Raw genomic sequence first — 24,134 nt, 5'->3', positions numbered from 1 at the left:
TACTGTAATGCCTCATTCGGGCGGGGGGGGGGGGGACTGCCTTGAGTTTGGGTTACGTTCTCCCCCTATGTAGTTACCATGCAACCTTCTCCATCTCTTGACATCATTTCTGTGGTGCAGTTTTGCTGCTCCCATTAGACAGTGATGTGCAATGGGAGCAAAGGTAGCAGAATGATATTATGACACAGGGTAAGTGGTGCTACATGGTATGGAAAGAGAAAATTCCCTACCGGGGTGCTATTTTTTGATGGCAGCCTCATGCAATGTCATGCCCATGTCATGAAAAGTGGGAATTGGTGCAAAGAGGAACTGGGGTTGCTGGAATGGAAAGAAAAACAGCATTGCAGTTGGAGGGGGGGAGCGTCTGCTGATTGTTTGGAAGCAGGTGGCTACCAACTAAAGTAGAGTAATGTGGGTCCCATGGCGCTGACTAGGGTGGGGCTGATAAAATCTGCTGGAAGAGGATCCAGAGGCTGATGGTGGGGGGAGCATGAGTAGAGAGGTGAGGGTGGCCTTTGTTCCACTATTGCCAGACACCACAGAAGGGGATGGAGAACCATGTGAGCCAGTGCCTACCCCACCTCTGCAGAGTAAGCCCCCTGGCAGTCAGTGGGGTGACAGATGTCACTGCCAGATCACCCTCACATCCCTGCCTGGGCTACCCTCTCTGCCAGCCAGCTAGCCAGAGCACAGAAGCAGACGCATATGGCGGCTTCCTCTCGTCCCAAGATGGATGCCATTTTGATTGAGGTGATCAATGCATGCTTAGTTAGTTGTGGCCATCCGGAAGTATATCATCTATAAGTACCCTTCACTGGAGCTGGAGAGAAGGAACTACCTCCTCAAGAAGGCCCTTAAGGGGGAGCTAGAGCAAGGGGTCATTCAGCAGGTGAAAGGAAAAGGAGCCCCTCAAAGCTTTGTGGTGGCCCCAAATTGAGGGAAAACGGCCCCCAAATCCAGGAACCAGAAGCGGAGCTCTTCTTCAGCATCCAGCCCAGAGCAGCAGGTGAAGCTCAAAGACACCCTCCCTTTGACTTTCACCCACCTCTGCGAGCCGAAGGACACATCCTACAGCTTGATCAAGAAACAGGTTTTTCCAGTATTACCCAAAGCTGAAGGTGGACATCAGACCCCAATTGCTGAAGAACACTCTGCAGAGAAGGGCTGGTTGGAGCAAAGGGAAAGGAGCTTCTGGAACTTTCCAGCTGAAGAGTAAGGTGCCCTTGAGAGCCAAAGAAGTGGGCAGCCTAGCGCCAGGGGTAGCTGAACCAGAGGTGGATGGAGACTTGGAGGGACTGAATCAGTTTGTGCTTCTTGCCTGGGATAAGAACTGTGTGAATTATCCGTCCTTTAAAAGTAGAGTGGGAGAGGTGTGTCAATTGTTGGGACGACGTTTTAGTTATCACCTAGTCATGACATCTGTTGTAGACTTACTGTACAAATCCTGTATCCTGGGGTTGTTGTTTTTTTAGCTAATGCTGTGAGCATTCACTGATTTCTTAAATAAAGTTTTTGGATTTCCTTGAGCTGAGAGTCCAAGTACTGCCTCTGGGGAGGGGGTTGGCAATCCAGAGCAAAGGATTCTCTGCACCACAGTTCCCACTGTACCTCATTCCCAGAAGGAAACACTGGCTCTGGGGTGAGCACCTGGAACCCCTGGAATCTCACACCGCTCTAATATTGGGGGTGGCATGCAACAATGTCATAGTTAGAAAGCAAGAATAACAATCCATGTGTGATTACAGATATACCGGTATCTGCCTGCCTGCCTGCCTGCCTGCCTGTATATTTAGCCACAACTTCAACCGAAGGCAATTTATTTAGTAAATAAAGGGGAAATCTTATATTTTGTTGCTTTAATAAATGAGGACAGTGATTTTTAGCATGGCGTAAGTGATACATGCATCACTTTAATCTGATGCTTAATGTTTTAGTTTATTAAATATGCCCAGTGTAAATAACAACTCCTGTGCTTATCGCTTTTCATTTCTGAAAAGCAGTTGAGGCACTTCTGTGTCGTTACTGAATTATAGATTGCCTTGAAAAATGTTGTGCCTGAATTAACTCTAACATAAGTATGCAGTTTTCTCAGGTTAATTTTGAGTTGCCCCAAATTTAAATGGCTCCTATGCATGTCAACAGGGTGATTTGGGGTGGTCGGCTTGCTCCTAACATCATTCTTTGCATGTCAAAGTCAGCCATCTTAGTTGGATGTCAGAGCAGGGCCTGTGTGGTCTCCATCTCAGGGTCCTTGAAGACAGAAGTGGAGACTGTATGAATCATGATCACTGTGTTGGCAAGTTGTATACTGCAACAACCATCTGAATTTAGTGGAGCCATGAATGGAAATCAGATTAACTGGTACATTTAAATTATTCTGCATGGGTCCGATAGACATTAAAGGGCAATCGGTAGGTGTGCAGGAGCAATATGGATAGGATTTATGCAGCCTGTGTGTGTGTATGTGTGTGTGTGTGTGTGTGAGAGAGAGAGAGAGAGAGAGAGTGTGTGTTCCACCACCCACAGCATGGTGGTCAGGTTCTGGTGTGAGATAAAAGTATTGCAAACTTCTCAGAACCAGGGGCTCGGTCACTATCAGGATCAACGTTTAAGTAAATAGGAAGTCACCCCAGAAGCCAAAACAACAACTGTCAATTTCAAGACAGGAAAGTCATCAGATATGAGGTGACTGGTTAGAAGGGTGTCAGAAGGGAGAATCAGAAGGGATTAAACTCTCCCAAGACACTTGGAGGTTATTTAAAATCACAGTAATGGACAACGGCAGTGCTATTTTCCTAGAAAAAGAGGTGCCGGAACTCACCATGAACGCCTCCCTTGTTTTCTTGTAATGGCAATGGTGCCCACATGAGAGGTGCTGGAACTGAGTTCCGGTGAGTTCTGGCTGAAAAAAGCCGTGGACAAGGGGGTAAGGTAAGCATGGAGGACAGGCCTATCAATGGCTATTGGTCATGATGATGCGATGGTACTTTCTGGTTCAGAGGAAGCATGCGCTGAATAACTGGGTTTTCAAGCCCTGCTTGGGAACTCCCCAGGAGCATTGGAGGGCCCCTGCTGGATTACACAGACTGTTAGCCTGATCCATTTCAGCTCTTTTTATGTTGTTCGTAATAGGCACTCTTAAATCATGGTACACAGAATGGGAGAACTAAGAACAGAGCGGCTATTACTGTTCTCATGCATGGCTGCCCAACCTATGAAACTGCTGTAACGCCAGCAAACTCTGCCTGATTTCCCTGCTGCATTGGTTATATTAATCCTTTAATCTCATAGTTTGCATTCAGGCATACTGGACAATAAAATAAAGGAACCATGGCAGTCTTAAGCTATTTGGGCCAGTTGTCCTTCCATGTTGTCGAGAGAAATGAGAGAATAAAGAGCACCAGTAACTTAGCACACATCTCATTCACTCTGGGCATCAGTCAGAATTGATTGCAATGATTTGCCTTGCATTAAAAAAATTTGATTTGTTAAACAGATCATTACAGTCCATTGTAAATTAGTTGTATTGCAGATGCATGCTAATATATTGCAAACATCAAAGCAGCAAAACTGGACGTCTTCATCTGCCCCACCTGCAATAAAACATATCTCCTGTATCGACCTCTACAGCCACAGCAGGCACTGTAACTCTCCAGTGGCTTGACCCCAGAAGGCACACTTCCGTTGTCTCCTGAGACAGACGGATGCCAATGACAACAACCAAAAAGAAGTGAAATATACATCTAAAACCTTGGAAGATATACACCTGGGGAGAAGCAGTTTTAAATAAACAAGTGACGTGCTTTTGTTCTAAATACTAGGAGAGCTTGCTCCTATTATAGAATCAAGAAGTTCTTATTCAAACTGGGTTTGTTAGCCACAGGCAACAATAAATTATCAAATAACCGAGCCGTCAAAATCAACGCTCCATCAGGTTGGTGGGGATTTGGGTGGAGCGGAAGTGCTCCTTCACCTTCCCAGCTCCACCAGTCTCAGCTGGCAGCATGGAAGCACATCTGGGAAGGAGTGCTCCAGTGCACCTGCCCAAACAAACAGCTGGTGGGTAGAAGCCAGTGGAACCCTTCACCGCATGAAATAGGGCATTTTGGAAGCAGAAACTCAGGCCCCTGAGAGCTGATGAGGCAAAGGAACTCCCTCCCCCTGCTCCATCCCCAACCCTGCCCTGGCCAATGTGATGCTTCAAAGGGACTCAGCTATACAGCTGCAAATAAAACATTTTAAATGTGTTGTGAAGCGCAATATACAAATGCGGCACTAGATGGCGAAAGTGAGCTATGCAAAATTCAACGTATTTTCCAAAATGTTTTATATATATATAAAAGCATTTTCACAGCATTTTTTATATGTGTGTAGATTCCACCTTGGTCGCACTGCTTCATCAAGCCTCAGTGCTACTGCCCAGAGGTTAGGATTGCAGCCTAAGTCAGTTAGAAGAGTCATGACTGCTGCAAGTGTTCATCCACGATAGTCAAATAGTAAGGAATATATCATTCCCTGCCCGACCTCAAGATGTACCATGTTCTTATTTCTGTCCCGTGAACTTCATCCTGCTGGGGAGAGAGGAGCATCTCTCCCCATTGCATGCCACTGAAACCTCCATATCGTCTCACTTTCCAAACTCCATCTCAATATGTTAATTGGTTGAGTTTCCAATTTATTTCAGGCTGATGGGAGGGAGTAACATTTGTCAAGGGATGTATGATATTCTTGCCATGCTGGGGAAATTCCTGTAAACTAACGCAGCATAATAATAATAATAACAGCAGCCCATAGTCCCAGATGCTGTTTCATATGCATCCAGTCTTTGGCTAAGAACCACTTTTAATGGTGCTTAGTACAGAGAGTTGGGCTCTAGAGATTCCTTTTATGTTCCGCATGAAGATTTTGCAGTATTATATATGAAGGAGCTTCTAAGCCAACATCCATATTTAATGCAACACATCCGTTTTTTAATTGTGTTTAGCTTTCTTTGTCTAGTCTTAACCACATTGGGAGGTTGTCCCTCGCATGTGCCTGGTAAGCAATTTATTTCACGACTCTCACGGTGCTGCCCGACAGTATTTATAGGTAACAATCAATCACTTTTCAACAGGCAAGTCCCCACTGTGATGATATAATACAGCTCCATGTCACATAGACCAATCAGATCTGGAGGTTTTGAGGCGCAGAGTCGAAAGTATTGCCAGCAATACTCAGTGGAAGAAGGCCAGAAAAAAACTCAGTTTCTGCATATTTTGCTCTGCAAGATGATGATGATGATTATTATTATTTAAGATAACAAAATGCACTATAAAATTTTATGGCTATGTAATGATTTGACGATGGCTCTGACTGTTGTGTGGAAGCAGTTTGTACCAAGACCATTATTTTATTTTATTTTAATATTTCTTAGTCATGGGCACAGTCCATCTTTCTTCAGAAGCTTTATGAATAGAGCAGGCGTAGTCTTTCCTGTGCCCCTGGCTTGGGTTTCTTCCAAAATGAGTACCCAGCACTGCATTAGAGCTTGGATATGTGTTATAGTTGCCACAGGGATGTTGCCACAAAGGGATTCTCTATGGACATCCCCATTAGTTTTAGAAGCACCTTTTAAAAAAAATTCTCTTGATTGCCTTACTCAGAAAGGCCACAAGATGGTAGTGCTCCAAATTTTCTTGAGAATAAAGAGTGTGAAATGCAGTGAATCATTTCAGAAGTGTCTCTTCAGCTGCTGGATGAGATGAGAAGGAAAGAAAACATAGCTTGGCATCTTGTTCAAAATGCTACTTTTTTCTTTTTTAATTCTGTGCAGTGGGGTTGCTTTGCCGTCAAGGCTGCTCCTCACACTGATGCGACAGTAGCAACTGACTAGTTTACTTACATGTAAGAGGATACTCACAATTGCTAACGAATGTCTCCTGCATATTGAAGCAAAGAGCAAATATACACAACTACAGTGGAACCTCGGGTTACATATGTTTCAGGTTACATACGCTTCAGGTTACAGACTCCACTAACCCAGAAAGAGTATCTCAGGTTAAGAACTTTGCTTCAGGATGAGAACAGAAATCACGTGGCAGTGGCACAGCAGCAGCGGGAGGCCCCATTAGCTAAAGTGGTGCTTCAGGTTAAGAACAGTTTCAGGCTAAGAATGGACCTCCGGAACGAATTAAGTATGTAACCAGAGGTACCACTGTACTTGGCATTTCAGAAGGTTACTTTCTAAGTCACAATCATACTGGATTATCGTGGTCAGACCTTAATGAGTCATTTATCTATCTATCTTCTCCAAAAGCAACACTTCAAACCCATAATGTCCAAGGAAACAACTCTTCCCACTTCTACAGTCAGGGCCGTCTTGCCCATAGAGGCAAGTGGCACGGAGCGCCGGGGTGCCAAGTTCTGGAGGGCGCCAGCGAAGAGGCAGAGGCTGGACGTGGCACCTCTCAGCATCAGCTTCCCTCACCCGCCTCCGCCATACTGCACCGAAGCAGCGTGTGCCCAAAGCCTCTACCTGCCGTGGCCACAGCGGCACAGGTGCCAGGGAAGAGGCAGAGGCTGGGTGCAGCACGGTGCCTCCCAGCATCAGCTCCTCGCCCTCGCCCGCCTCGCTGAAGCAGCGCCGCGCCCAGAGCCTCCGCCTCTTCCCCGCCGGAGGAGCCGCTCTCCAGCCGCTGCCCGCCTCCTCCAGCCCCGCAAAGCTGCCAGCAGCGCCGTAAAAAGGTCGGCAACTCTGGGAAACTGGAAGGGGGGACGCCAGAGGGATTTTTGCACCACGGCGCTGGATATACTTAAGACAGTCCTGTCTACAGTTCTGTACTAAGGACCCTTCCAGATGTTTGGAGAGAACATACGGCTTTGTGTAGGTTCCATAAGATCCTACTGAAATCCTGCAACTTTATATTGCAACTCTTCTGGGGTTATTGCTTTTCCCCCTCTTGGTTCTAGTTGTGCAAGCGAGCCCCTCCAGGTAGCAATAATGTGATAGTAATGGGGAAGCATCGCAGAACAAATAAAGTAGAGTGGTTTGTAGACGGTCCATTATATAGGTCCTAATGCACTGTGTTATTGTGTTGGTGATGTGCTGCAGAATGCACCCTCAAAAAATGAAATGAAGCCCTCAGTGTTTTGACTGGTGTTTATATGGCGGCTTTGTACTGTGTTACCTTTGGCAGTACAAGATTATGCACTGACAGTACAGGTAGGTCATCTAATATTTTGCAAGAGCAGAGTAGTCGCTGAGGGATCCCACATTGGTTTTAACAGTTCTTTGGTTGTGCTCTTTTTACACCATACTGTCACTGAGGCTACAGTTTGAAGTGGAAGACTGGCACTGAGGTGAGGGGTTCTTTCATTGTATTTCCCTTCATACTGTTTTTTCCCCTGCTGAATCTCACATAAAAAACCCAGCTGGTTTTACCCCCTCTGTGGCAGACCCTCCAAGTGTCCCTGTTTTCCAGGGGTAGTCCTGGATTTACAGAAGCCGTCCTGGTTTCTGATTTGATCCCAGAATGTCCTGTTTTTCCTTAGGACATCCCTATTTTCATCAGGGAAATGTTGGAGGGTATGGAGTTATCCAACCCCCGACCCAAAGAGATAAGTAACTATACAACCTTTAGAAGACATCTGAAGGCAGCCCTGTATAGAGAAGATTTTAATGATTACTATTTTAGTATAATTTTTTGTATGTTGGAAGCTGGCTGGGGCAACCCAGTCATATGGATGGGGTAATAATAATAATAATAATAATAATAATAATAATAATAATACGTTCCTATTTTCATTGGAGAAATGTTGAAGGGTATGCTGTGGAACTACACACTGTGTGGTTCTGCCCACTGCACTAACTTATGCATTCAACAAACTTGAAACACAGGGCTCCAGAGAAAAAGCTCAGTTGAGCTCTTTTCTGTGGCATGTACATTTTGGGACCAGGTGCCTTGATCATGAGGGATTCCTTCATGCAGTCAACCATCCCTGGTAAAATAATAAGTGCTTAAAAGTTTGCCCTCCTCCAAAGGGTGTTGGTGAATAGGGATTGATTGTTTTAACAGGCAATCAAAATGAATGGTCAAAATTTGTGTTGTGCATTTGCCATTAAGGTTTCAGTTAAAGTGTACTCTGTGCAGTACTCTTGGCCATGCCTACTGCTTGGAAAGAAGGTTAGAAATACCTTCCAGAACTCAAGAGTGGGAAAAGGCTATATAGCTCAGTGGCAGAGCGTCTGCTTTGCATGCCGAAGGTCGCTGGTTCAATCCCCAGCATCTCTAGGTAGGGCTGCTACGAACCCTGAGGAGCTGCTACCAGTTAGTTTAGACCAGTGTCTCCCAAACTTGGGTCTTCATCTTTTTTGGACTACAATTCCCATCATCCCTGACCACTGGTCTTGCTAGCTATGGGTGATGGGAGTTGTAGTAAAAACAACAACTGGAGACCCAAGTTTGGGAAACACTGGTGTAGACAGTGCTGAACTAGATTGACCAATGGTCTGACTCTGCACAAGGCAGCTTCCTGTGATCCTAAGTAACTGGATAAATCCTGTGGATTCTGGCAGGGCCTTTTCTCTCATCACCCCATATATGAAAATCTCCCCCTTGCTGAAATACGAGAGCCTTCATTTCATCAGCATTGTTATTCCACTGAAAACACATCTGTTTAGTCAAGCATTCCCCTTAATTTGAACTTCCTAATCTAATTGTTTTAATTTTTCTTGTAACTGTTTTAATTGTTATGCTTTTTAATTGCCCTGTGGGGGATATTTTTTGTAAATTTTAATTAAGGGTATTTTTATTGTTTCGATGGAAGTGTTGCATTACCAACTTTAATTTTGTGTCGATTTTATAATTGTACATGCCATTTTGGCATGTAAGCAGTATATAAATTGATAAATTATGGCAGTGATGCACACATACCTTTGATTCTAGCCTCATACACATGCAACATCTATGGAATTTTCCCCAAGAAGTGCCCTGTGTAAATCAAAAACTTGCTTCCAATATTTTGATCAGATACAAAAAGGTATCTTCTTGCTATTCTATGCATTAAATAGCCTAGAATTTAGTTGTCTTCCAAGTGAAGTGTTTGGGTGTAACTGAAACACACATTTCACCATGCAGTGTTGCTACAATAAAAGACAAAAAACGCTGCCAATTTGCCTCCTTTTTTGCTTTTTTCTGCATTTGACTGCCACTCAGGCTGGGAGCTTAAGCTCCCAGAGGCACTGGCAGTGTTGCTAAGAGCAGAAATACATATCACACAATTGCACCAGGGCCCCAGTGCTGATTCCATCTTCTGAGATCTGATTTGTATGTAAATACTCAGCAATCACCTCCAGGAAGAGAGAGATGGGAGGCAAGGCTTCTTTTCATCAGAATGTTTTGAAGCATCCTCACTATGGAGTTTAGCTGCACTGGGGTTTGCAGCCAGAAACTGGATTGGATTGGAAATGGTTTGCCTTAAAGATGAAGATTATTTGCACAGCTGGATTCATTCCCCTCTCCCAGTTTTCTTCTGTAACTAATTAAAATTATAATGAGGCTTAGACTCTTTAAAATACCAGTAGCATCATCCTGACCTCTAGATGCTGAATATTGCAGTGTGGCTTGTATGTTTGAGAGGGAATTATGCCCATATACATCTCAACATGCTCCATTTAAAATTGCAAAAAGATTTCGGCGAAGTCATCTCCCATTTCTGAAGTCTCTGCCGGATGTGATCTTTCTTTCCCAACACCCTGACCAGGCATGCATAACCTGTGACTTTCCCAACCAAATGCAGCCTACCAGCCATGTAAGGTGACCCTGCAGCAGCTCAGTAGGCCGCCTGGTTTTGCTGCCTGGGACAGCAAACACAAGGTGGGGTTGTCAAGTTTCTGTCAGATTACAATGGATGACTAATAGGCTGTGTTCATCCTGGAAGGGTAACAAGTTGTGCATTCAAAGCTCCCTCTTTTTAAAGCATGCCAGTGACTGATACATGCACCATCATAACAGGGCTGTAGCTTGGGGGTGGTGAGGTGGGCTCCCTTCAGGGGCGCAGATGGGAGGAGCGGCACAAAATTGGCTAATAAATATGTCTATAAATAAAAATACTGATCATTGCCTCATAAGAAAAGGTTTTAAATAGAGGGTGAATTGAATGGGGGGGGGGTTGGAGGAGAGGTGGAAAGAAGAGCTAATTTATCAGTTTCTAGGGGGCGCAATCTGGACAGTTCTGCCAGGGGCACAAGATCACCCAGCTATGGCTCTGCATCATAATGGGTCAAAGAAGCAATGCCATCTCTGTCTCCAGGTGCATTTCATGCACAAAAATGCACTGTATCAGCCTCAGGTGGGAGCTCCTTGTCACCAGAGGCTAAACTGCCAAACATCAAGCGTGAGGACCCCCAGTGCTTGCCCCTTGTTCACAAAGTTTATTCTCCCCTTGAAGAACATAGGAACCATCTGCTCCCCACACTGCTTGCTAAAACAGGAAGATGGCTTAGTTTTGCTTGTGGTGGTGGTGGTGGAGGAGAATGTGTTGGCACAGTGATCTATCATAGGACAAACCTTTCCCTTCTCTTCTTCTCTCTTTTGCTTATCATGCCTGTTGCAAAGAGGAGAGCTTTGGAGCAAGGAAAGAAAGGTTTTTCCCCAACATCCCTGCCATATATCCACCAATTCAAACCACTTTTAGAAAACCAGCAACAGGAGCTGTCCTTAAACACATAGGTTTTGGGTAGTGCTGGAGTGTGACAAAAATTCTGCCTTTATCCAAGTGGCACCACAGAACTGCTTATTCTTGTATTAAGGGAGAATTTTATATGCCAAATCTAGTTTTAAATAAATATCAAGATTTGGGGTAATTCAGCAGAAAGAAGAGAAAACTAAAGAAAATTGCAAAAGACATTTAACTCTCACAGTGCCATTAAACGTCAAAATAATGTGTGCCATCAAACTGAATAGTCACTTCTGCTTAGTGGTATCTATAAATGTGTTTGAAAGATGATTTCATTTTCTGTTTGTGTTCCACAATCATCTTTGGAAAGCAAAATGTTCTGCAGTTTTATATTTGAATATTGATGATATGTGGTTTAATAGTTAGCCACTTTGAGTACCCTTGTGTGCGTGCAGGAACATATAAATTCATGCACCACATACATACTGGAGTCACCAACATAGTGCTTGGGGTTGCAGTGGTTCCTCTTGTTCTCTTGACACCCACAAAATATCTGAGACTTCCCCACCTCCCATTGCCCCCTTAGTCATGATATAGCTCCCTTTTTCTCCCTTGAAAAGTGCATAGGGCTGAAGGACAGAAGTGGCCAATGGGGGCAATGATCAAAGGACTCACCTAAAAACTCAAATGTGCCGATGCACCTAGAAAGGGTAGCAAACCTTTTATATGTATACGTTGGCAATAAGGTTAATGTGCATAACAGCTGACCATTGTACACTTTCACCTTGCCTCATGGAGAATGTGCTTGTAATCTGTCCATGTAGAGGGAATTGGAGCTTTGTCAGGGTCAAAGCCAGAAGTGAGAATTCTGGAGCTGATATTGAATGCAAGGGGGACTGAAGCTGTATACAGAATCATCGAAATACCTTTACATATTTATACACTGAAAAGGGCTGTGTTCATTACTTTCCAGGTGAACATAAATGTGTCTGGCCTAACCATCCCACTCCGTTTCCTGTCCTACTGGCTGTGTTCCTAGCAAACCCAGGCCTAACCTGGGAAGAGGTGCCTAGTGGGAAGCAAGCTACCCTGGCAGATGATGTCTTGGCAAGCATCCCTTATGGTATGCAGGGGGGAGTAGGACATGCTCATTATCACAGTCTGTGGGGCAGTGGCAAAGCCTTACAGACACAAGAGCACACCTTTAGGAGTGGGGGACCTTTTTCAGCTGTATTCCCTTTGGGGCATGAGAGTGGAAGGCACATGTCAGGGGTGGGCAGAGCAGTGACTGTAGATTTCGCCTTTGTTCAGCTAATTTCTACACAGACTCACACACTTCTCTCTACTCTCCCTCCATTCAAGCGAGATGCATTAGCAAAGTTTAAGGACCACATCCCTGCTGAGCAAAAGGGCTAAGAACGGGTCTGAAACAGGACCAGATAAGAGTTGGTTGGGAGGGCTGCATTTGTCCTCCAGACAGGATGTTCTCCATCCCTGGCCTAGACAATACACCTCTAACACACACAGGGATTCCTCTGCAGGCAAATCAATTTAGAAAGGGTGTCTTGGTGGTGGGGCTTTACAAACAACTGCTAGTATAACACAGGGAGTAGCTATATCAGTGAACCTCAAAGCAATCCACCTTGCTTAAGACTGGTAGCCAAGATGATGTTGACTTTTACTCTATTTGGACTAAATACATGAGAAGAGAAGACTCCCTGGAAAAGGCCCTGATGTTGGGAAAGATGGAGGGCACAAGGAGAAGGGAACGATAGAGGACGAGGTGGTTGGACAGTGTTCTTGAAGCTACCAACATGACTTTGACCAAACTGCAGGAGGTAGTGGAAGACAGCAGTGCCTAGCGTGTTCTGGTTCATGGGGTCACAAAGAGTCGGACACGACTAAAAGACTAAACAACAACAAAACATTAATTTGAAATCTAGGCATTGTTTTTTCCCTGTTAGCTGTTGGGCTGGGTAGAAACAGAGCTTGTCCAAAAAGAAAAAGAAAGAGTGAAAGAAAGACATTTCTAAAGGGTAAGCAATAAACCTTGGCCTTTGTTCAACACTGAGCACACAGAGGCTTTCCGACAACAAATCTCTCAGTGACTGAGCATCCAATCATTCTGAGTCACCTCTAAAGAGAGACTTACTGTAGATTGCTGTGTTGTGTTAATACTTTTCTGTATGTTGCTTCAGAAGGACAGTAGCAGCATATGATTTCCCCTACCCACCCCTAAAAAAGTGAGAAAGGAAAGACTTAGCAGACCTTAACAGGAAAGTTCTCTCTCTCTCTCTCTCTCTCTCTCTCTCTCTCTCTCTCTCTCTGTGTGTGTGTGTGTGTGTGTGTGTGTGTTGTGTTGTTGCAGAGCCTTGCCTCTCATAGTGGATGACATAATTTTGTTCTTAGCTGTTCTGTAAACTGCTTCTGGTTTTTCAATAGCTTCCTTGGCCTCAGGAAAATTATTCCAGATGGGGTCTCGAGCATTGAGAAAACTGATGGTGTGATTATGGAGTTGTGGGTATGATAATCTCTGTGTTGTATCATTAGTTTTTGTATAGTTTCACCTGTTCTGTACTCACCTAAAAATAAAATTTTGTTCATGGTCAATCCAAATTCTGCACCAATATCAGCTGAATCCTGCAGCCTCTACGGAGTGTGCCTGTTCATGTAGTTTCTTTTATTTTGTACTATTTATTCTCATGTGCCGGAGTGGGGGAGAGAGAGACACAGAACTGCATTCACTGGGTGAACTGAAGCAGGATTCTTAGCAGGGGTGTTGTAAGAACAAATGGGAAAAAATACCTTGCAAATGACAATACAAGCCACAGGAAAGCTCTCCTTAATCTCAAGGTCATGGGTTCAAGCCCCACGTTGGGCCAAAGGGGGTTGGACTAGATGACCCTCATGGTCCTGTCAAAATCTACACTTCTATGATTCTCTTAGTCCCTCTGAAATGAACGGGAGCTGCAAAAGAGGCCAAGTTTTAGAACCCTGCCCATCCAGAGCTTTGCCCTGCCATTGCTTATGTGTGCTTCCTTCCCATTGAAGAGCATGGGAGATATTGCCATCAGATTCCCTGTGTATGGTTGAATGTGCAGCTCATCTCTATTAAAATCTAACAGCAGCTCCGTATGCATTTAGATATGAAAAAGACAAGTAGGCACATAGTCAGTCTTTGGAGAGTGTGGTGATGTTGCATGGGGAGGACCATTGCTTGGCCACATTGCTCCTGCACCACCTTTCAGTGCATGGAGGGGGGGTCATGTAAAACCCACCCTCCCAATTGCTTATTTCCATTAAAAGTGAAGCTGAACCATTCTGGATTTCTACCAGTTTTTGATTTGCAATTTTACAGGCTTCGGAGGGCAGGGGGGCTGGCTAATGTTCTTTTGGGTCTGTGGTCTGGCGAGTAGGCATCCCAGGGTCTGAATTATTATACCCACTTATACAGGAATTACCCCATAGGAGAAGAAATGTATATTTGCTTTGGAAATTACCTTTTGTTTTAATTAAACATTGTAAGAGATGGTTTTAAGCTGTGCCTCACTTTAAGTGATCGACTTAACAAGCTCTCCAAGGCACTTTTTGAAAAGTTTACTATTTAAGTATGAATTCTCAGGTGTCCTGTCTCTCCCCCCCCCCCCCCCGCAACTCTGCGCTAGTTGGCAGCTTATCCCTGCACTCCTGTCAAGTTCCAGGTCCCTTGCCAGGAATGTGTGCTGCTTGATTTGAGAGTCCTTGGGGAAGCCAACCTCTCCCTCCGCTCCTCTGCCCCCACTACCTAGGTCAGCCTGACAGCCAGCCAGCAACAGTGGCTTTCCAGGAAATACACAGCATGCCAGAATCTGGGATGCTGTGGACGTATGCCTATGAATAGAAGGAGAACATAGGCAGGATGAGGCCACTCAGATCCACATCCATGCATGTTTCGAAAGGCTCCCTTCCTCCCACACAGTTGCCAACTTTTCAACTGGACTCTGTAGCCTGTCAGCCAGTTCTGTCGATTTGTTCCAACCATGGGTCATAACAAGATAAAAGAAGAGAGGTGTGCATTTCATTGTCTCGGGAATACTCAGCTGCACACCCATCTGAATATTTTTTGTTTGACCACGCACTTGAAATCCTTCCATTCTATATATAGTTATTCCTCTCCCATTGCTGTGCATCTTTATTTATGCTGCTTTAGATCTAACTTGGATGGGTGATTCCTTTCAATGTGAATGCTTGAATTCCCCAGAATTTTAAAGGGGTTCCCATCCTGTTAAATAAATCTTAGGCTGTAATCCTATACCTAGGAGTGAGACCCATTGAATGTTGTGGGGCTTACCTCAGAGGAGATATGTGCATCATTGTGTGGTCAGTCATTTAATTATGTAAGCATATTAATGGAAATAGGAGGGTGGATTTTACATGACTGTCTTAAACTTGCGTACAAATAAGACAGTTTCCTTCAAGAAGAAGAAAATGCATTATTTGTTTGCTTTTCGCCAATGTGTGTGCCATCTTTTTAAAAGCATTTTTTCCTATGTCAAAGGAGAGCACATATCTCGTCTAAGAAGGCACCTGCTCTGATTTAAGAAGTGTTCTGATTTAAAATAATAATTATTTTTAAATCTGTTACCCCAAATTAATCAGAGCTCCCTTTGAATCAATCAAAGCGTTTCATCAATTTCAGCAGGGATTTCACACACACGTTAATCGCATATTTGCAACCATAAAAGGTGGAAAGCTGCTTTTTGAAAACAAAGTTGAAATTCACATGGCATTGAATGCCAAATGGACTTTTTGATCAGAGTTGGTGACAAACTGGATTGCTCTGCTCAAAAATGTTAACTTTTGAAGTTATATATGAAAAGTATTGAATATAAGGCACAGCCTTCAAGGTCAATAGAGGACTCCAGAAAATTTGAAACTAATTCTTCTTATACAAAACAGCATCTTGCTACAATGGAAGGTAGAGAGAGTAATGCATAAAATTTGTCTTCAGAAAGGAAAACTAGATTGTGATGACAGGATCTAAGATGGAAAAGACCTATTAGGTCATCTTTTCTATTGCTCTGACAAGGGAGGATTGTTCTGTTCAGTGCATTTTTGAGTGTTTTAGCCAGTTCACTTCCAAATGTCTCAAGCAATGAGCTGTTCCTTGCAATACAACACTTAAATGCAAAGCTACCATGAGAGGAAAAAGCTCTTCAATGTTCTTGAGTGCCATGAGGCAAAACCAGAATTAAAATCTTATTAAACCACATTCATTTTCTGGTCCTTACTCAAACATTCTTCTAACATTCATATACAGTGGTACCTCAGGTTAAGAACTTAATTCGTTCTGGAGGTCTGTTCTTAACCTGAAACTGTTCTTAACCTGAGGTACCACTTTAGCTAATGGGGCCTCCTGCTGCCACTGCACCACCACTGCGCGATTTCTGTTCTCAACCTGAAGCAAAGTTCTTAACCCAAGGTACTATTTCTGGGTTAGTGGAGTCTGTAACCTGAAGCGTCTGTAACCTGAAGCGTCTGTGACCTGAGGTACCACTGTATTGCAGTTAAATCTTATAAGAAATCTTATTTTACATTCCTAAGATCTGATATTTTTATATGCAAATCAAATTGCCATAGCCGGATGTGCTTCAAAACCTGAGCGACTACAGCATAAACAGATTGGGTTGCCCTCCTAGATCCATCTTCAAGAGGAATAGCAGGACCTCAGTGTAGAAAAATGATTGCTTTTTTCTGCAAAGTACAGAAGGCAAAAGTGAAGAGGAATATATATGTGTGTCGGAGCTGAAAAAAATACCCACAGCCACAAATATATGCATTATTTTAAAACATCACCTTATCTTCTCGTTTTGCCGTTTAATTTTGAAAGTGATTTCCCACCCCGCACCCCCAACTTTGCGTTTGGGCTTTGGAACCTTTGTCTGTGTTTTGAAGTTCAAGTTCTTAAGGACCTCTTGGCACTCCTCCCCTCCCCCCTCTTTTGGTTACTTGTTGGCTTCTTCTTATGAATATTTTGGCAGGCATTAAATATAAACTCTCATAAGCCATGGGCTGTCAATGATGAAATAGAATGTCGTCAATAAATGCTTTTGTCGAATGCTATCACCTGCCTACCTCCCAGTGCTGTCAGATCTCAAATGCCATTGTGTGTCATCTGTCCAATAGCAATGATCAAAATACCAAGCACTGGAACTTGGTGACTGTAAGATATTGATATAACTAACTATGAAACCCTTTGAATGTGATCCTGGCTGTGTGGCAGCCTCTCTCTAGTTTATATAGCCTTTGTATGTGAGAAGAGATGCTGACTGCTGTGTGAAATACTCATCCGAATTCTCAGTACTCAGGTGGACGGACCATGTAGACATTGATCCAGCTATGCAGGAGCTAGTTATGGAAAAGCAGATCCTGAACTTCTAGGTGTGCTTTGTGGCAAATATTTGAATATTTGAATATTGAGATGATATCTGGGGGGATATTTAGCGTCCATATTTTCAAAGGAGCTTTTGGGAGGGGTGTGTGAAATTGATTTATTTCAGCTCTGAGGCACAGTTCTTCTATCCACATTCATCGTGCAACATTATCGGAGTTCTAACAAAATAGGTAATCTACTTTCATCAGTAGATGCTCCACATTATCGCGCATTGATTATTTAAAATGTTTAGGATCATCAAGTAACGTTATAGGTACTCCTTGGGGCATCTCCTTGGAACTGAAACGGTACGCGTGGTCTTTAATGGATGCCTTCCGTAAACTAGCTGTACTACTTGGGATGGCCACAAATCACATTTCGTTGGCATACTGAACATTTAATGGGCAGAAATGACTAGCAGGATCACGGCGTCAGTTTGTACGTGTTTATTGCAGACAGGAGAACAAATCTGTACAAGTTCAGCTGGCACGTGATGAGCGAAAAAGTCTAAGCTGGAATGAACTCTTCACATTGGGCTGAATGTAAGCTGAGTGTCCTACTTTAGCATGTCCTCTAAAGATAAGCAAATTAGGCACCATTTTTTTTGCAGTAGCAACAGGATGCTATTTCTGGCTGGGAGAAGGGGTTGTTAGATGCATCGCAGTTACTTGCATAGGTCTCTCCGAACTGAAATGCTATAGAACCTGATTCCATATGACATGGTGCAAGACCCTGATCATGTCAAGTAGCTCCTGTTGAAATTGAGTTTTGGTGGAAGGTCCTCTTGAGTATTGGGACATCAGCCCTTCTATCTTATAAATTTATGAAAAAGGGGGTGAAAAGGCATCATGCTTCCAGATGTCTTGCCCAAGCAACACACTCCTTAAATGAGCAGCTACATCAAGCCCTTGAATGGGGCAACATGCTGCAATTTGCTGGACACATTAATATTGTTAATGCATTGTATTTCATCTGGTATTTTTAGGCTTTGCCTCCCTTTGCTCTGTGTCTTGCCCAGGCTTTTGTTTGTTTTCTAAATTTGTATCCCATCTTATTTCTGAAGGCAGCTAATTTCTCTTTGGGAAGATATGGGGGGAAGGGGAATCCCTCCAAAATCCACTAAAATAGAGGGTGAAAACAGGAGTAAAAGCAGCCAAGAAAATTCAGTTCTAATTTGGGCAGGACAGAGGCCAAAACTATAAAAGGAACTGGACACTATTAAAAAGCTTTCAAGAACAGATCAGAAGTGGCAATTCCAGGTGACAGACTCCCCCTCCCTCAGGTGCCAGTCTAGCTTGTAAGGTCTCTAAGCAAGAATTTCAGCATCTTCCTTCTCTCTTCCACACAAGAGGAAATGTCTCATTGAGATCATATTTGTTGTGTCACATGCATGCGTCATCCAAAAATAAAAAGAATGCTTTTCCTTACAGAATTGTTATTTTCCTTATGCAGATTTGTGTAGCTTGTGCTCTTGCCTTCAGAGATGATGTGGGTGGCAATTGGAGACTGGGCTTTTTCTGACGTAAAGAGATCTCCTCCATTTTCCTCCTCAAAAACATTCTGCTTCCATGAATGCTGTTTTTCACCAACCATTTCACCAGTTGATTTTACCTTATCATTATTATTATTATTATTATTATTATTATTATTATTATTATCTACTTTAGTTTTTATGTTGTTTGATTTTTATATTGATTCTTAAATGCTTTTATTATATTTTTCACAGCCTTGGGTTCTGACTTAATTTGAGAAGTGGGGTAGCCATTCTAGAAATAAATGAATTTGCTCCATGTCACAACCTTCATACACAGAACCTCAGCTTTGTGTAAATGATTATTTAATCCAGAATAACTGCTATTCCTACATTGTTGAGGTAGGGTCATCTGTTACACTCTACATTGAATCATAAATTACTAGAATTGCCCAGTGTTGTAGCATTTACTCACTGTATCATAATGGATTTGGTATCGCCACTCCCATAATAAGCATGCACTGAAAAAGCTTTTTTTTTTTTCATTTTAAAAAAGTCTATTCTTACAATCACATCATGAGGGAAACACACCAGTGGAACACACATGCATCCCCATAGCTACAAATTGGGGGGTGGGAGTAATCAGCGAAGAAGTAACAGGGAAGCGCCATTGGTACCCAATGAGGTGGGTCATCATTGCTGTGCCAACCCTGTTTCCACATCAGTATACTTACATATTTTAATGCCCTGTGTTTAAAAACAACACTGCTCCCTTTAACTAGAATAGAGAACAGTTTGGACTTGAACCTTTCTCCTTGATGAGTTTGCATCATGCTTGCAGGGAAGGGGTGGGTGGAGGGGGTGGGGAGTTCAGGATTTTTTATAAAAAAGTGAGAGCACACTACAAAAAAAATCACCCCTCACTTTTAGCCTGAAATGGTACAGCCTATTATGTCAGCTCAAGATAATACTCAAATGAGCAGATGAGCTGGTAGAAATGTTTTGTGGGCTCAGCTTACAAGGCTGCACCTAAGAATCCTTTTCTTGGGAAAGATGAATATGTAGTCAGCAAGTACAGTGTGCACAAAATGATTTCAGGAGAGATTGCTAAGTGCTAGGGAGCCTTGCCCTAGAACTGCTTTCAGAATGGACCGGGCATCCTTCAGAGGACTCATCACTGTCTCAAAAGCAGCACTCCCTGACCTTGAAGCATGATTGGAGCTTGTATGAAGAACCACTGTGGTAGTGACTTTGTGTCTGATTTACAGCACTGTGATGCAATTGTTTGCATATAGCTTCCTTAGCTGCATTTTGTATGCTTCTATTGTCTGGAGCTTAGACACCATCATCGTAGCTGACGGGGGAGGCTGCTACATTTGATTTTGGGATTTTTTTGGCTGCTGTCCCTGGCTCCTGCGTCATACCCAGATCCATTTGCTTTGGGTAGATTGGCTTACTGATACTATTGCAGATAGAAGGATTCTCATACAGTGTTACTGTTTTCTGTTTATTGCTCATGAATAACAAATTGTACATGTTCCTGAATAAGTGACATGAACGTGGGCAAAAGATCGGTTGAGCTGAACCACAAGTAAATAGGAAGCACTGTCATGGCTGGTGTATACACAAAGGGCAGAAAAGAACTGACTAGATCAAAGCAAAATTCTGTCTAGTCCAGAAGCCTTGTCTTAACTCTGGCCAGACAGCTGCCTCTGGAACCTCACAAGCAGGACATGAAAGTCCTAGAATCCAGTTTATTAAAAATTAAAAATTAAAAAGATTGGTATTTTTGGGTATTCTAATGTCACTTTATGTGTGTAAATTTAATGAAATTTCCCTCTACAAATGCATGCATTTGTTTGCCACTATTCCAGCCTGTTTAATAAATAAACTGGGCTTGCAGAACTTGTAGCCCGCCAAGCTGAACGCAGCCCCCCAGACACAGGTATCCAGCTGCAAAAAGAAAAGAACAGGTGGTTCATGCAGCTGAATTTCGCTTAGTGGGTCACAAGCTGAGTGGACCTAAAACGGAACCACGACTTGTGTAGACGTAAATGCCACCATTAATTTTGTACTGGAGTTTGTAAGAAGTCCAAAGTTTTGAATATTTAAAGCAAAATAAAAATAAAAATAAAGTGCTTTCTATCTAACATCTTACATGCTTACATTCATTCATTCATTCATTCATTCAAATAAATATATACATACATAATTTTATTTGTATGCCGCCTTTCCACAGTTAAAACTGTGCTCAAGGCAGCTTACAACAACACATCAAAAATAGTCATAAACAATAAATAAAACATTCAAACATACACAACCAAACTGAACCATTTCCATCTAAATCACAAGAAGATCTAAAATAAAGATACAGTCATACCTCGGGTTAAATATGCTTCGAGTTGAGCGCGTTCCAGTTGCTCTCCTCGGCAACCCGGAAGTAACGGAGCGCGCTACTTCCGGGTTTCGCCGCTTGCGCATGCGCAGACGCTCAAAAATGACATCATGCGCATGCGCAGAAGCAGCGAAAAGCAACGCGCGCATGTAGATGCGTTGTCGCTAGTTACGTTTACCTCTAGATGCGAACGGGGCTCCGGAACGGATCCCATTCGTATCTAGAGGTACCACTGTACAAAAAAACACACACCCCACAGCAACAACTACCCTCAAAGCACCCCAGCCCAAGTATCTATTCAGCAGCCTCCATTTTTGTCGCTGGAGTCAGTCAAAGCCACACCTTCGCAGTCCAGGTAGAAAAGGCCTGCAAGGCATGGAGCAGTCCTTCCAGGACTCACAGCCAGTGTGGTCTCTTGAGTGTAATAATTAGGTCAGAGGAGTTGCTTTCCATTCTGTTTTTGTCAGAGTTGGCGTAGAGCTGCATAGCGCAAATTCATTATTTACACATCTTACCTGTCTTGGAAGTGATGCAAGAGCAAACTTCAGACATTTCTGGAATGTCGGCTGCACTAATATTATGCAGTTGTTAATGGGTGTCCCATTTTGATTCTTTACCCCATCCTCACTAATAAATATTAATAATGTGAAGTACAATAACAACAAAGTTAGTTCTTTTCTATAAAAATAGATGACACCCATGAGGTGTATGCTTCTAAAGTACAAATGCAACAAATTCGTGTTTACAAAGACTTGTATCATACAGGGTTGTTCATTGGGACTCTGCCCTGGAGCCAGAAGCAGTGTGTTAAGTGTACCTAGAGTGTACATAGTGGTGCCCAGTGCCTTCCATCAGCTTTGGCTGGTGGCCCAGCTGTGCCCTTATCTGGTCCGGGATAGCCCAACTTCTCTCAGCTAAACTCTGGTAGCCTCTAGATTAGATTACTGCAACATGTTATACAGTGGTACCTCGGGCTAAGAAATTAATTCATTCCAGACATCTGTTCTTAACCTGAAACTGTTCTTAACCTGAGGCACCACTTTAGCTAATGGGGCCTCCTACTGCCGCCGCGCTGCCAGAGCACGATTTCTGTTCTCAACCTGAAGCAAAGTTCTTAAGCTGAGGTACTATTCCTGGGTTGGCGGAGTCTGTAACCTGAAGCGTCTGTAACTTGGAGCGTCTGTAACCTGAGGTACCACTGTACATGGGGCTGCCTCTGAAGACAGTTCAGAAACTGTCCAGGCTGCCCACTGGGGCAGGATTTTGTTGGCAGCTGTCTGTCTTGAAAGACAATGGGGTGCCCTTATGACGTACCCACCACACAACTGAGGAATGCACCACACTCTCTGGTGGGGAGGCGGGCACCCACCACCCATCCATAAATTTTAAGAGGCAAGCCTTTGTTCCTCACTCTGAGGTGAGGAGGCAGACAGGCAGGGATGGGGGATCCTCTTTTAAAACCCTTCTTTCTCCTTCCTGGGTTTTATCCCAGGTCATGAAAAGTTTACAGTGAGCTTGAAGGACGAAGAAGTTGAGGAACTGTTGCTCATCCAGCTGAGGTGGAACTGAGATTTTGACATGGTCCGCTGAGCACGAGGAAGGCAAGGTTGTGCACCATTAAAGTCACACATAACTTACAGAGCAGTACTTCTTAACCATATATGTGTGTGTCATGGACCCCCTTGAGAATCTGTTGAAAGCTGTGGACCTTCTCCCCAGAAATATGCACATTTTTTTTTGCAAGATTTTATTGCACTGGGATTTTTTGTGTGTGATCAGTTCACAGACCCCTGAAGCCCATGCATGGACCGCAGGTTAAGAACCCCCTGTTCTAGAGATTCCCTTTTTGGCTTGTTATTTGGGCGAAATGCTATTGCTTTATCAGGATCCATTTATATTACATTAATAAAACTTTATGAGAGTTATATCTTAGGAATAAAATATTATCTCACTGGAATATGCTATTCCTTCCAGTAGCACCTTAAAGACCAACTGAGTTAGTTCTAGGTATGAGCTTTCGTGTGCATGCACACTTCTTCAGATACACTGAAACAGAAGTCACCGGACCTTTCTATATAGTGAGAAGGTGGGGAGGTCCGGTGACTTCTGTTTCAGTGTATCTGAAGAAGTGTGCATGCACACGAAAGCTCATACCTAGAACTAACTCAGTTGGTCTTTAAGGTGCTACTGGAAGGAATTTTTTTATTTTGTTTTGACCATGGCAGACCAACACGGCTACCTATCTGTAACTGGAATATGCTATGTTATAACATGATACTGTGTGTGTATTAGAATACTGTATGTGAAGCACCTTTCTTTTATTTAACAAATAGAGGGAATTTCCTGAGCCAGATTTCCATCTCCCTCTCATGAATCACTAAACTTGACATAAAAAAAAATCACCGTCTCCCTCGGCCTGAAAGCGAGATAAGCACCACATCCCAAAGTCGCCTTTGACGGGACTTAACCGTCCAGAGGTCATTTACTTTACCTTTGTTACAAAGGTATCACCTGGTAGTTTATTATGTTATTCTACATAATTATGTAGTTTAAATATAGCTTAATATTTACTGCTTGTAATGTTCAGTGATCCCTGCTGTTAGGTGTCCTGTCCTAGATCTGGAAAGCCAGTAAAGATCAAATTCTGCCAAGCTCTATTCAACACGCTACGCTTGGTTCCAATTCTGTCTCCTCCCATGAGGTGCCATATTTTATCCTGGCTCTCCCAGCCCTTGGTCTGTCTTTGGGACCCATCTTGGAGCAGAGTGGAGCAGGGGACAGACACAGATATGTTTAAAATCAAACGCTGGGTACCCTAACAAGCCCTAAGGAGAAAGGAAGAGTGTGAGAACTCTGTGAGACCATACAGACCTGTGGTGCACTTTTAAGGTTCTGTGAAGGCGATAGGGAGGACCCCGGAGAAGCCGAAAACCTATGAAAAACCAAGGATGGGCACCATTGGCCTTCAGCACCACCAGTCAACACAAGACAGAGAAAGGCATATGGCTTGCCTGCATTGCGCTGGTTAGGGAAGGATAAAGAAGTGGGTCAGCACTCTACTTCCTCTGCCAATCAAGATGTGTAGAGGGAAATAATAATCTGGGAAGAAGGTCAAGGAGGAGTGTAGCTTCTGCCTCTGTGAGGCTTGGGGGGTGGGGCAACACACAAATAATTCCTCTAGTAACCCCAAGGGAAATCTC

General features: G+C 43.4%; 1 protein-coding gene and 1 pseudogene across 5 annotated transcripts in view; both read left to right on the top strand.

The window, feature by feature from the left end:
* Positions 1–24,134, top strand: part of ANK3 (ankyrin 3) — a 393,627-nt gene that overhangs the window by 157,719 nt on the left and 211,774 nt on the right. The gene's annotated exons all lie outside the window — the stretch shown is intronic.
* On the top strand, positions 622–10,530 carry LOC309342734 (heterochromatin protein 1-binding protein 3 pseudogene; annotated as a pseudogene). The gene is made up of 2 exons: positions 622–1,370; positions 10,429–10,530. The product of its transcript is annotated as a heterochromatin protein 1-binding protein 3 pseudogene (transcript).

This window comes from Podarcis erhardii (assembly GCF_964252035.2).
Source record: "Podarcis erhardii genome assembly, chromosome: 5".
NCBI classification, from domain to species: Eukaryota; Metazoa; Chordata; class Lepidosauria; order Squamata; family Lacertidae; genus Podarcis; species Podarcis erhardii.
The sequence above is the reverse complement of the archived record's forward strand: the minus strand, read 5'-3'. Positions and strand labels throughout refer to the sequence as shown.